Consider the following 14,940-nt stretch of genomic DNA (forward strand, 5'->3'; position numbering starts at 1 on the left):
GGGTCCCTGTCTGATTTTCCTGCTCAGACACACTTGTTTAAACAGACCCCTCTGGGCCTCCCAGTAACGAGAGCCAGCCCGAAGCCTGATTGCCAGGTAAAGGGAGGCCTGGCTCACGTGGTGAAGGGAAAGGCGAATGGGCGAGCACAGGTGGAAGCCGCCTTTGGAACCCTGAGCCATCTCTAGAAGTTTGCTCCGTGGGTTCAGCTCCCAGCTCCCTTCCAGCTTTGTGCCCTCCCCACCGCTCCTCTGCCTCCCTCCCTTTCTCATTCTGGGAGAGGATGAAATGAATAGGAATGCCTCTTAAGTGCTGAGATGGAGTGATCGATCTGGTGGTTTATTTCTGCCATCACAGTGACCCCAGGAGGTGACTCCTCCAAACCTGGGAGGTTCGCACTGCTGTGCCTCTTTACTAGGTGAGAAAGGCAGGGTCCCAAGAGGTACAGGGGCCTGGGTTGGCCGATATCTAGAGAGAGAATCCCTGCAAGCCCATGATCTTTGCACCCCCACGGTGCCCTGAGGACAGTTTGTAGCTGAGTCAAGGTCCTGGACAGTGTTTGCACATGCTGAGCAGAGGAGAATCAGCCAGTCCAGGTGGGAAGAAGAGGAAGGACAGAGGCAGGTGGGGGAGGAAAAGGTAGGTTGTTTAGCATTTGAAGACAGAAAAGGTGACCCTGGGGCTCTACAGCCACCCAGCCTACCCTCTGGCATTCCCAGACACTCTGGGCTTCTGGTGAGGGGAGGGCATGGGCCAGTGTGGCCTTACATGGACTCTGTTTTCCCAGCAATAATAGTCATTAAAGCTGTCTTCTCAAGCCCTCATTATCCTGTGTTTATAAACCCTTCCAGAAAAACAAAAGCCAGCCCAGCACGCCTCTCCCCGGATCATAGGCAGGCATGTCGGTTCTCCCTTCTTATTGCAGAGAGAAGTCTTCCCTGAGAGTCTAGTGACGGGGCAGTGACTTTTATAGCCTCTTGTTGCCTGTGAGGGCGTGTTGGAGACTTTCCATTTTGAAAGGCAAATTCGGAAGAATTTTCTGGACTAATGTTAAGATTTTGCCGTTACGATGCAAAGGAGGGCAGTGAGAAGGGAAGGCAGAGAAGTCAGTCATGTTGGCTCTGTGTAAAGTGCTTTAATTATCTTATCACACCCAACAACCTTTACATCCAGGCACTATTAACCCCTACATTCAACAGATGGGAAAACAGAGGAGAAAACAAGAGGCTGTGGTCCGAGGCTAGGAGTTTAGTGGACTGTTTGCTTCTGACCTCAGGCACCTGTAGGATATTCATGAAGTAATTACCACCATGAAACTTGCCAAACACCCATGGTGTACAGACTTTTCATACATGATCTTGTTTAATCCTCCTGGCTGCATGTGGTTCATGCTGTGGTCTCCATTTCCTGGGTGGCCAAAAGGGTGAGGGGTGACGTGACAGGGCAGCTTGCCCAAGGTCATTCAGCTTTGCAAAAGAGGAGGAAGTAGTCACTTTGGCGGGGGGTGCGGCGAGGGGAAGACTGTAGAGGCTGGTGAAACTAAAAGGAAAGGAAACCAATTTTTTGCCTGGCCTCCTTGCCCCACGCCCCTCATTAAGAGCCCCCGCGATCGCACCCTCCCCACATGTGCTCTGACATCAAAGGTGAGGGAGGCAGGTTCCCTCTGCTCAGCTGGTGCATCTTAGGCAGAACAATCCCAAGCCAGAGGCTGGGTCTCTGCGAGAGCGGGTCTCCAGATCAAAGGGACAGAGGAAGGAAGATGAGCCCGAGGAGGAGGAGATGAAGGTTCATCAAAGTGGCTCCTCCCTCCTGCTCCGCTTGGGTTTGCTGTGCGTGTGCAAACCCCTGGGGTGGGATGGGGGTCTTCAAGCAGGAGACTTGAAGCTCAGCCTCCTCCTGGGTACTGGGGTGCTCCTGAGTGGCGACACAGGGCTTCCCAAAGAGAAGCTAAAAGGTAAAAATCAGTGCTATGGAATCCCGCCACGGCACCAGAAATCCCATCTACTCTCTTGGTGCTTCACAGACTGGTTGCCACGTGCTCTTCAAGTCCGACCTGCAAGGTAGCCTTGTGGTCCCACCGGTTCTGGGAGAATGGGTCGGGTGACTTGCTGAAGGTCGCTCAGCAAAGCGACATCCCTGCCATGGGGCAGACTTTGACTTGAAGTTGTCCTTTCTGTTTGTTTCCAAGGGCAGTGTAATGAAGTATCGATACCACAGAAGGCATGGCTTAAGACAGAAATGTGTTTTCTCACGGTTCTAGAAGCCAGATCAAGGTCTTGGCAGGGCTACACTTTCTCTAAGACTCTGGGTCGAATCCTTCTTTGTCTCTTTCTGGCCTCGTAGCCGCTGGCAGTCCTTGACTTCCAGCTGCATCACTCCAGTCTCTGCTCTGTCTCCTCTCTGTCTCCACATTGTCTTCCTTCTCTGTGTCCGAGTTCCTCTGTTCTTACAAGGACAGCAGTCCTATGGACGAAGTGTAACTTCATCTTGATCACTTCCTCAAAGATGCTCTTTTCAAGTAAGGTCCCCTTCACAGGGCTGGGCTGTTAGGGCTTCTTGGGAGGCGACATGTACAATCCACGGTAGGATGTGTGTGTGTCCTCCTCTGTGCCCAGGGAGCTCTCTGGTGCTGCTGGACACCTGGGCTCGGAAAGCAGTAACCCAAGAGCAGAATGATGGCAACGTGCCTTGAAGGGAACCCAGTGCCGTTTTGTGCAATAGCCGAGGGGCGCCCTTAGACCCATTTTACAGATGAGGAAGTTGACGTTTGGAAAGATTCAGTAGGAAAGCCTGGATCTGAAATAGTATCAATCTGACTGGATAACCAACCACTGTCCCCAGGGATTGGGGTGGGCAGGCAAGGGTTAAGGCTGAGGCGGGGCAGGTGGGCTCAGTCCAAGCCATGCTGACTCACTGGGCCTTAATACTGCTGCTCTGGCTGCTCCCCGTGGGCCCTGTCCGTTGCCTGGGAGCTGATTAAGATGTCACAGAGGATTATGATGTCAGGTGCAAGAATCACACTCCAGGAGGGGTGACTGCTGGGCCGGGAGGGAGGTTACCCTTAGCAACGGAGACGGGACATCCATGCAGAGGAGCGGCACAGCCCAGTGGGAAGGGCAAGGGGGGTGGGGTCACGCTGTCCTGGGTGTGAATTCCAGCCCCTCGACTCTCCAGCTGGGTGACCTTGGGGAAGACACCACACCTTCCTGGGCTACCTGTTTCTCAGATGCAAGATGAGGGAGAATACTTCCATCCCCCGTGTAGATCAAACGGCTGAAGAAACCCCCTGCCTCCGTAAGCCTCTGCCAAACGGCGGTCCCCAAGGAAGCCAGGCATCAGCTCTGGAGTCGGGGCTCAGGCGTGGGCAGGCTTGCCAGAGGTGGCAAAGAAATGGTGCCAAACCACCTCACTGCCAAGAGCTGAGGCTGCTTGGAAAGCACCATCACCTGGCCACGGGGAGCCCCGTCAGCAACCTTCTTTGTGTCAACCAGCGGGCGGTGAGTGGCTCTGCCCCGAAGCCTCCTAAATGTTCCGCTCAAATAATGCTGACCGCAGCACGTAGTCACTGCCTGTTCACTTGTTGCTTTCACTGTTTGGCCCTGAACCCTGTTTCTTTAGAAGCCGGCATAGTGCCAAACAAATGTTTGAAAAATGAAGGGCAAAAGGAAGGTGTTTTCTCAACTTCCCTTTGTATTCCTTGGAAAAAAATTTCTCCTGTCTTTGAGAAAGAAATATTCCTCCTCCTCTGCAAAGCCATGCTGCCCCAGCGTCCTTAATTCTAGTCCTCTTATTTCCTCAAGTCTTGACTTTTATTCATCCACTCACTCATTTAGCACTCAGCTGATCAGCCATCCACCCATTCATCCCTCCTTCATCTATTTATCCACCCACCCATCCTGTCATCCATTTTTCTATTCATCCATCCATCCATCTACCCATCCTGTTATCCATTTATCTATCCATCCATCCCTCCACCATCCACCCACCCATCCATCCTTCCATCATGTATCCACCCAGCCATCTACCCATCAGGGCAACAGGCAAAAGACTCTGAACCACATCCTTTTCTAGGTCTGCAGGGCCCACAGGGTCAAGTCAGATGAGTACCCTGGCCCTACGGAGTTCTCAGTCTTGTAGGGCTGAAGAACCATGAATGGAAATGCCCTTGAGGCATAAGAGAAAAGGAAGATACTTCAAAGAAGGGAAGGCCAGGTACCGAGGGGCCCACAGAGATGCTCCACTTGGGAATCAGGGAAGGCTCCTGGGAGGAGCAATAGCAGAAGGGAGGGGCTTCTTGGTGGAGTAGAATTTGGGCAGCAGAGGTGAGCAAAGAGGCAATTGGGAAGCAAACTCACTCTTCCACAGCCAGTCCCACGTGCTGGTGTCTCCTCTCCTTTGCAGAGCCTTCACACCCATCCAGAGAGGTTGAGTAACTTCCTCCAAGTCACTCAGCTTTGTTGGTAGAGGCGACTGGAGAAGTTCAGGTTTCATATCCTCAGAGAGGCCTTCCTGGACTGCTTCTGCGAGTCTCCCTCTGCCTGTCTCCCTCACGCCCTGTCTGGTCACGCCTTGTCTACCCCACTGGGAGGCTGGCTCCAAGAGGGCAGTGACCTTGCGTGGCTCCCTGTCTCTAGCACCTGGAGCACAGCGGGGGCCCAAAGACTTCTTTCCTGGGGTTCCGTGTGGTGGGCACACATTCTGGACCAGGTTCCCTGGTCCCTGACTCTCTGAGGTCCTTTTGTCTCCGGATGCCTCTCTCTCAGCTGCCTTCTGACTCCACCAGCCTGGTCTTCCAGGTGTGCAGGGCCCATCAGCTGAACACAGCTCAGGCCTCCTGGTCAGGGCGGGCGCCCCCCCTGCACATTTCTGATCGTCTTAGGAGACGCATACGGAGCAAGAAGATAATTGAAAAGATTATCCGGGGATGGGACTGGTGGATGGTTGATTTATCGCGTGTCATCCCTACTTCAGGGTTTTTATTAGAAATTGAAGAATGGCTTCCCAACTTGAGCCTCGGGGCTGCGTTTAACCTCCAGCCGTCATGCCGACCTGCACTGTTTTCCAGGCTGTCTGCAGTCATCACATCTCAGAGCTCTGGGTGTGATCCCAGTAGCAGCAGCAGCTACCCTGCGCTGAGACCCAGCCTCCCCGCTTCTCCTTCTTCTCTCCTCCCTCCTCCCCTTCTTCTCTCCTCCGTCCAGCTCCAGCTCCCCACCTCCTCCTTCCACTTCTCCCTTCCCTTCCCTCTCCTTTCTGTCCTTGGGGGAGTTGAAGGAGGTGGTTGGTAGGATGGGAGGGGGCTTTACTGAGAAGGTGGAGGACCCGTACCGATGTTGAAGTCGACTCCAGCCTAGATGCTTAGCCATTATCCGGGACTCGGCTCAAATGACCTTCTTCCATGGGGCCAGCCTTGATTCTCCCCTCCTGTGTGTTTCCAGAACTCCTGGCTGGCCCTTCTGTTCATAGGAATGCATTCTTCCCACCTGGCACTGCAGTTGCCTCCTCCCTCTCTGTAGGGGCAGAGGCTCTGGACGAGGGGGTGTAGTTTGGCAGGGGCTTGACCCCCGGGGGGAGTGGGAGCAGGATGAGAGGCCCTGAGGTGGGGGCAGCTAACCTGTTGGGGGTCAATGACAAACAAGGAAGATCGGCTGGGGACCAGTGTCATAATCCAGGTGAGACTACAACCTGGTTGAGCTGTGAGGCTTTGAGATCCATTCCTTTACCTCTCTGAATCTTGTCATTTCTCATTTATATTCTGGTGATAATGACACCCACCTTAGATGCTCGCCTTGGAACAATATTGTCAACTGGACCAGCCCATATCAACTTCATCTGAAATGCAGATCTCAGGCCCTACCTTTGACTTGTCGCTGATTTGGAAAGTCTGGAGTGGGGCCAAGCAAGCCCTCCAGGAGACTCTTGCACAGGAGAGTAGCTGCTGAGAGCAATACCCGGGATAAGGCAGGTGAAGGCGTTGGCGCAGAGAGGCAGTGGGGACTCCATGTCCCTTCTTGCGTGCTGTGATGAAGCCATGGGTTTTGTTCTGATGGCAAGATGCTGACCAGAAAGGAGTGTGTGATCCGGGGTCTGTAACAGCAAATGCCGGCAGACACACAGATCTGCAGAGCGCCTTCCCTTCCCAAGGCCTCCTCGAGCTTCAAGGAAGGAAACAGCCCCTGGGGCAGGCCCTACTGAGGGAATGCTGGAAGCTCCAATCTGAGAAGGAAACAGCCCAGGGTTCCAAGCAGCCTGGGAGGAAGCCTTGGGAAGGAAGGGCAGCAAGCTGCTTGAGAATCAGTGCAGGGTGATCTGAGCTCCTTTTGTGTTCCGCCTGTTTCTCATCACTAGACCTTTCTCTTAGAGAGAGGTGGATTGCCCGTTTACTACCCTTAAGGAAGGTGGGGGCCCAGAGCTGTGCAGGTAATGGACACCTGCACCTGGGAGAGAGAGAGAGAGGCAAGGACTGACAGTTCCTACTGTGGGCCAGAGATCTGGGGAGAAGCCTGGGTGAAGACAGAGGCAGAGATGGGGACGATACAGTCACAAGGAAAGGAACGCCATGGGAAGTGAAAGAGCCTGGAACAGCTTCTCTCCTGGAGCCGTTGGAAGGCACAGGTTCAGCTGATGCCTTGACCTTGGACTTCTCACCGCCAGAGCTGTGAGAGATGAGCTTTCTGTGGTTTAAAGCCCTCTATCTGTGATCCTTTGCTATGTCATCCCTGGGAAGTGAATACAGATTTGGTTTTAGTCCCACCAGGAATGTTCTGAAGAGGGTATGTTCCTCCCCATTACGCAGATGAGAAGGCTGAGAGTCAGAAAGGTGAAGTGCTGAGGGTCACTCAGCGCCCAGGATCCCAGACCAGATGTATCCGCACCCAAACAGTGTGTGTTCCCTGCGCAGCTTTGCTGCAGGCAAATGCCCACCCGTGGGCTTGACTGGGACTTCTTTCCCTTTGCTCCTGTCTTGGGCTCCCGGTGGGACAGGTGTTAACACCTCTGACCCCAGCACCCTCTTTCTTCTCGCTCTCCCCCTCGCTGCTCCCCTGGATCTGGCTTCAGGGGTCCTTTCATACTTTCCTATCTCCTGGTTGAATAACCTGGAAACTCAGTCCTGAGCCACTCCCATCCTCTAGATGGCTGAGCCCCCACCACTCCGAGGGTGGTCGCCAAGCAGCAGCAGCAGCCTCACTGGGGATGGTCAGCAATGTCTAGAGCACCGCCAAGACAGAATTTGCCTTTTTACAGGACCCCCAAGAAGCCTGATTGGCACTTGGGTCTGCAAACTGGAGTTTGGGTCTGCGTAGCCTTTGGCCCCCATTGCTCCTGGGGTGTCTGTCCCGACCTTTGACTCAGGAAGGGTCGTGTCGGGCAAGTCACAGGGAGTGCAGGCTTTGTCACTCAAACCAGAGCTTGATGTGACTGCTGGCTCTGCAGCTGGTCAGCTGTGTGACTTTGGGTCGATTTCTGAGCCTCTCTGAGTCATGTGTTGACATCGGTGGATTAGTGAACCAGGGTCCTTCACAGCGCAGGAGCCCACAGAACCGCACTCAGCGGGCTCACCCAGGTGACAGCTAAGTGCCCCAAAGTGGGGACTTTATGGGGACAGGAGCTGAGCTGGAGAAGTTCCTGGGGCTTCTGGGGAGATGCTTTCTAGTTCCCCTGATCATCATCACACCGCCACCCCCACTGCACATTCTCCTGCCCTATTTTCAGAAAGCCTTGGTCGCAGGACCCTGGGGTCTGCGGAGGGCAATGGTGATCAAGGCCAAGGGTAGTAGGTCTTCCTTCCCTCCTGCCTGGGCTGGTGTGTGTGTGTGGAGCGTGTCTCCTGGTCCATGCCCCCCACCTTCAGATGGCTGTGCTCTTCACCTGCTTTGCCACCTGCTTTGTCATTCTGATCCCAACCCTCTCTCCTGTGTGTCTTCTCCCAGCCTCCCACCCTCCTCTCTCCCCTCCTTCCCTGCCCTCTGCCCTGGCACAGGTGGGGAAAGGTCCTTGGTTGCCTCTTCTCTATTCCTCCCACACCTGACCCCTGTCCTCTTGGTCCTGACAAGCGCCAGGTCAGGGAGTGAGAGTGCTAGTCACTCAGTCGTGTCCAACTCTTTGCAACCCCATGGACTGCAGCCTCCCAGGCTACTCTGTCCGAGGGATTCTCCAGGCAAGAGTACTGGAGTGGGGTTACCATTCCCTTCTCCGGGGGAATCTTCCCAACCCAGGGACTGAACCTAGGTCTCCTGCATTGCAGGCAGATTCTTTACTGTCTGAGCCTGCCAGGTCAGGACAGTCCCTAAAATAAGCTACTGGCGATCACGCCCAGTTCCCAGTCCCCTACCCATCTCTATTTCTTCCTCCCAGCCACCCGCCTCCGTGTCTCCCTCTCTGCCCCTTTTCTTGTTTCTCTCTGTGTTTGCATGTCTGTTTCTAAGTGTCTCCCTCCTTTTTCACCATGGAAACTGATTTTAATTCTGACCTCATTCAAATGATTACAAATAGGAGGGGGAAACCACAGGCCTGGAATCTCTGCAAGGAGGCGCCTTCCTTGGGTGGGGCCGGGTACCCCTCTCCCTGATCTGAGCCAGGGTGGAGCAGGGGCTAGGACACACCCCAAGGCCCTGGGGTCAGATGTCCACGTGACCCAGGCTGGTCTGGGAACACTGGGCGGCCCTGAACTGGGCTTCCGGCCTCCCTTCATCACCCCAGGCCCCTTTCCTGCAGCGGCATCAGTGGAACTTTATGCTGACCAGGCCCTGGTTCTGGGGAGGATGGGGTTGGGAAGCCCGTCCTGAGGTCGGGCAGAGGCCGGGACAGCTTACCTATCAAGACCTGTTTGCCTGATTCCTGCTTCCAGGAGGTAGGCTACAGGAGACACAATCAGGGGCGGTGGGAATCGTCAGACTTCTTTCATCAGCGGAGATCTGTCTCTCCCTTCATCCTTCGCCCTGCCCTGAGATAGACCTGCTATCACTCGAGTACTGCAGAGAGAGAAACGCCTCTGTCTTCATCCAGTCCCGAGGTTTAGCCAGTAAGGAAGGATTAGGGTTTGCGAGATAGGGGATGTTGTTATTGTTCAGTCGCTCAGTCCAAGGGATTCTCCAGGCAAGCGTCCTGGAGTGGGTTGCCATTCCCTTCTCCAGGGGATCTTCCCAACCCAGGGATTGAACCTGGGTCTCCTGCATTGTGGGCAGATTCTTTGGCATATGGAATCTTCCTGGACCAGGGATCGAACTCATCTCCCCTGTGTTGACAGGCACATTCTCAACCACTGGACCACCAGGGAAGTCCAAGCTAGTGTTTTTAAATTGTGAAATTCCTAATAAAAATTCGGATCTCCAGCATCTCCACAGTGTCCGACTCTTCGTGGCCCCATGGACTGCAGCACTCTAGGCTTCTCTGTCCCTCACCATCTCCTGAAGTTTACCCAAGTTCCTGTCCATTGCATCAAGATTACCTTAAAAGATTTAACTAAGAGATAGAATTAAAAGGTTTCGTGTTTCTTGCCTCTGTTCTGGGTCTTAAAAATGAATGTTTTTGTTCCAATTCTGAGGCAGTTAGCCCCAGTCCTGGGCTTCAACCTCCACCTCTAATGCTGAGCCCTCCTCCCCAAAACAACACAGACCCGCTCGACATGGAGACACATTCACATCCATGCACATACAACTCACACACTTGCATACATACTAAGTGCTCCTACACACCCGCCCACACTCAGATAACATACTCACACACACAAGCTTATACACACTCACATGTAGTCATACACTCAAATCACATATACATGGCACACAACTCTCTTGCACACACACACACACACAGAATTTCCCCAGCTTTAACTGAGAAAATACACAGACTCGTAAGACTGCTGATGCTACAAAGAAACCTCAGAGGCTCTCTGGTCCAGCAATTGCGAATGCACTTGGCCCAGACGCAGGCTGACCCCTGGCTGATGGGGCTACCCTACTGTGATTTTAAGAGATGCTGTGGATCTGAATTTTTATTAGGAATTTCACAATTTAAAAACACTGGCTTGGACTCTCCTGGTGGTCCAGTGGTTGAGAATGTGCCTGTCAGTACAGGGGACATGGGTTTGACCCCTGGTCCAGGAAGACTCTACATGCCAAGGGGCAACTCAGCTCACATGCCACAAGTACTGAAGCCTGCGTGCGGCAAGTACTGAAGCCTATGTGCCTCGAGCCTGCACCCCACAAGAGAAGCCACCACAGTGAGACGCTTGCACACCACAACGAAAAGTAGCCCCCACTTGCCACGGCCAGAGAAAGCCTGCACACCAACCAAGACCCTTCACAGCCAAAATTAAAAACAAACAGAAATGCTGGCTAATGGTGTTAACTAAAAGCAACAACACAGCTCTTCAGGTTCCAACCATTCTGGGGGCAGCCAGTTGAGAACCTCTTAGAAGGGCCAATGCACCCATTTCCCAGATGGGGAAACTGAGGTTCAGAAACGTTAACGGCTTTTCCAGGGTTGCTCAAGAAAAGAACTAACAACCTGAAATAGAGCTGAGAGCTTTTAGGGTTTTCTCAACTGCTTGAACCTGATAAATCCAGATTATTCACCAAAACAAAGTTGATCAAAACAGTCATTTCCCTTAACCTGAAGTTAATATTTCCTCCAACAGTTCAAATGTCACTTACTCAGAGGGTCCCATCTAGAGGACCTCCTACCCTTTGCACTCTCCTCTCTTTACCCTACAAACCTGTTTTTGTTTCTTCCTTGCAGTCATCCTGATTTTCAATGAGCTTCCTTTGCCAGAAGTTTATTTTTAATGGTAGTCAGTGTCCTGTTTGCTCTACCCTTAGGCACATGGGGAGTCCCAGCACAGCCTTTCTTGGCCCCTCATCAGTGGATAGGGCCATGTGACTTGTTTTAGCCAGTGATACGGAGGCAGAAGTAACTTATGTCACTTCTGGTAAAAGACTTCATATCTGTTGTGCAGTCCCACTGAATACCCTTCCTCCCAGGCTTGGCAACAATCAGTCTGGTCCCCAGTGATGAGCAGAAGCAGGTGGCCCTCGTGGATGTTCAGCCTGAGCAAGAAATAAACTTGTAGTCATCATGGAAACTGAAGGGTTGTTTGTTACTGCAGCATAACTTTTCCTATCCTGACTGTTACACTTTCAATATGCCCATTTCCCACTATTGCAATGTAGGAAAAAACCTTGCCTGTTTGTTCACTCTTGGTTCCCAGTGCCTGAGACCCAAATCTGGTACTTCGTAAGTACTTAATGAATGTCTGCTCAATAAATGAATACATCAGATGGTGCAGTGGGTGATAGCACAGCCTTTCAAAGTAAGACAGACCCAGACTGGAAACCCAGCTCCGCAGAATGAGCAAGTGACAACTTGTCTGAGCCTCACCTTTCCCTCCTGTCAAATGGGGACATGATGAGCCCCATCTCACATGGGTGTGCCACAATGGCTTGAGAACATCCGTGCTGCATTCCCAGCCCTGTGCCTGGAGTGGGGAAAGTAGTCAGGAAGAAGAACTGATGATATTCTCATTAACGTGATTGATGTAGCCACAGGAGCAGCTTTCAGAGTTTCCCCAGACTCAAGGTACAAAGTCTATGCCAGGGTCCCGTCCTAGAGGGTCTAATCCAGTAAACCTGGCCTGGAGCCAGAAATCTGCATTCTGAACGGGCCTCCTGGGTGATCTGATGCAATGGCTTAAGAAAGCTCACTTGTTTTCATTGAGGAGCCTGATCTATTGTTAGTTCTGGGAAGGTGGAAGGCTTGGTCTGCCTGTATTTAATCTGGCATCAGATCAGAGGGGTCATGCTTTTCTCATGGCAATAATACTGAAAACAGTTTGAAGCACTTGCCACGCACCAAGCTCTCTGCCAAGATGGCTAACGGTTCTCCACTCATAGTGACCCAAGAGGAAGAAGTCATATCCCCACTTTACAGATGAGGAAACTGGGGCTCAGAGAGGGACAAGTCTTGCCCAAGTGCACCCAGCTAGGGAATGATGGAGCCTCTGAGGAACTAGGTTTCAAATTCTGTGATGTAATGAGCGACTCAATCTCTAAATGATATTGATGTGGGTGAAGGGGTAGTGTGGGGAATCCTGCAGGGATCTCCAAAAAAAGAGAGGCTTAACAAGATTAAGTCTAAATGCTGAGATTTACTTAAAACAATTGTATTGAGTTATAAGCAAATACGATAAGATACCCATATTTAAAGTGCATGATTTGTTAAGCTCTGACAAATTTTTTAAAAAATATTTATTTGGCTGAGCTGGGGCTTTGTTGCGGCACCTGGGATCTCCTTTGTGGTATGCGGGATCTTTTTAGTTGTGGCATGTGGGAACTAGTTCCCTGACCAGGGATCGAACCCTGCGTTGGGAGCCAGAAGCCTTAGCCACTGGACCACCAGGGGAGTCCCAAGTATCAATAAATTTAAACACCCGTGAAGACTTCATCTCAGTCAAGATCATGAACTTGATATTTGTCTTGGTCCTCTTGACCTCTACAGCAAAACGCCACAAACCAGGGTCCTTGAACATCAGACATTTGTTTCCTCGAAGCTTTGGAGCCTAGAAATCCACCTTCAGGGTTGTGGGATGGTCAGGTCCTGCTGAGGCCTGTCTCTCTGGCATACAGGAGGCTGCCCTCTCCCTGTGCCCTCACGTGGCATTTCCTTGATGTGTGTTCATAGAGACAGAGGCAGGTCCCTCTCTCCCTCTTCTTATAAGGCCCCCAATCCTATCGGACTAGGGTTCCAGCCTATGAACTCATTTAACTTTAATTACCTCATAAAAACTCTATCTCCAAATATAGTCACATTGTGTGTTAGGGCTTCAAATTAGGGGGGAATATAACTCAATCTTTTGCAGTAACTAGCTCTAAAACTTCACTCCTTATCTAAGCGTGGATAGAAATTTATGTTCATAAAAGTTTATTGCAAAATTATTGTAATAGTGAAAAACAAAAACTACTTAAATGCCTAACCATCAGAGAAAAGCCAGATAAATTATAGTACATCTATTAATACACAGTAAATTATAAATGCAAACCCAGATCTAGGACAGTGCCTGAGACTTAGTAAAGTGAATGAAAATTTAGTCGCTCAGTCGTGTCTGACTCTTTGCAACCCCATAGACTGTAGCCTACCAGGCTCCTCCATCCATGGGATTATTCAGGCAAGAGTACTGGAGTGGGTTGCCATTTCCTTCTCCAGAGGATCTTCCTGACCCAGGGATCGAACCCAGGTCTCTCACATTGTAGGCAGAAGCTTTACCATCTGAGCCACCAGGGAAGTCCAAGACTTAGTAAGTGCTTAATAAAAAAGTTAAAAGGCTATGCTTATGAAGAGTTTCTAATGATATGGAGAAATGCTTTAGATACAATATTATATGAAAAAAAAATCAGGATTTAAAATGCCATTAGAAAGCTACTTCTAACTGTGTGTACAACAAATATAAACACAAAGAAAAGACTAGAAAACATAACAATTTTAAGAGAGGTTGTCTTAGGATGATTGAATTCATGGAAATTATATCTGTTGCTTTAAATAAATACTCTATTTAAATTCTTTAGTTTCCTAATTCTTTAAAATGAACACACACTACTTTTATAAATAGGAAAAAACCCTGTATTTGTGAATTAGAAGCAGCACTGGAAAACTGAATTGCTTAAAAATGAAAGAGGAGAAACCCAGCTTAACAGAGGTTCATAAAAATGACCCTAAACCCCTGAAAAAATAAGACAGTTGTGGGTTTGTGTCACAGATTCTAACAGATGCGTAACTGGGGGCAATTCACTTAGATCTCCTTGGGCCTCAGTTTTCACATCTATAAAATGGGCGCCACAATGGTCCCCTTGGGAGCATGCTATGAGTTCAACTGAATGTGTTTTTTATCCTTACTTTTCCTGTCTTCATCCTCCCTGGTCTCTTTCTTTCATCTTTTGCCTGCTCCTTACATTGCTGATTCTTTCTCTTGTTTATCCAATTAAGATTTGTTGACAGTTTTTTGCAGGCTTGGACTAGCTCCTGGGATGCAAAGATAAATCAAACATTTGCTCTTCGCCTTCAAGGAAGAGGAAAATGTCCTCAGTGGACCAGAGACCACTGGCTCAGGCTCTCAGGGCCAACCCCTTCTTGTTGTCAAGACAGCACAGGAACCCACTCACCTGCTGAAGGAACCTGTCTTACATTGACTGACCTATCTGTGCCCACAAAGGGGACTGGCTCACGTGAGCCCTCTACTAGCAAGTTCTAGATCCATCATCCTAATTCCACAAAGGGAGCTGAGAAGGCTGCAGATGAGGTACATAACTCTGATATCAGATGGACTTGAGAAGGAGCAGACGTCTGACCCAGGCATGGAAGGGTTAAGTAGGAGCTTAACAGACAAGGAAAGTTCAGGGGAGAGGGACAGAGTCTTCAAAGGCCTGGGATTTGACCTGCATTGTGTGCAGCGTGACTCGTTCTGGATGGAGTGGAACATGGACTGTACAGTCAGCCTTTGGACATGGCCAAGGGGGTAGACGGGGGGCGGGGTGGGGGCAGGAGTCACATCCCAAAATGCTTTGTAGGTGGAGCTGAGCGGTTAGATCTTTAACCCAGAGGAACCAGGAGCCACTGAAGGGCTCAGGCAGAGATGCCGGTGGATCAGTGAAGAGGGTAGACCAGGAGAGAGAAAGAAAGCAAGAGCAAGTGTGGGAACTGTTTCATAATACAGGGAGGGCTGTGGGGACGTGGTCTGGCGAGGGGGAGGGGTGGGTGGTAAACTCGGAAAGATACAGGGAAGGGAGAGTTGACAAAGCTGGGTGACTGTCTGGATGTGGGTGGGGTGGGAGTGGAAAGGGACTGCCTAGCTCCTGGTGGGAGTGACTGTGAACAGGGATGGTCCCTTCAAAGGCAGGAAAGGCTGGAGGAGGCTGGGGAGGAGGGGGAGAGGGTGGAGGACTGGGAGGAGGAGG

This window comes from Bos taurus, chromosome 6, assembly GCF_002263795.3.
Source record: "Bos taurus isolate L1 Dominette 01449 registration number 42190680 breed Hereford chromosome 6, ARS-UCD2.0, whole genome shotgun sequence".
NCBI classification, from domain to species: Eukaryota; Metazoa; Chordata; class Mammalia; order Artiodactyla; family Bovidae; genus Bos; species Bos taurus.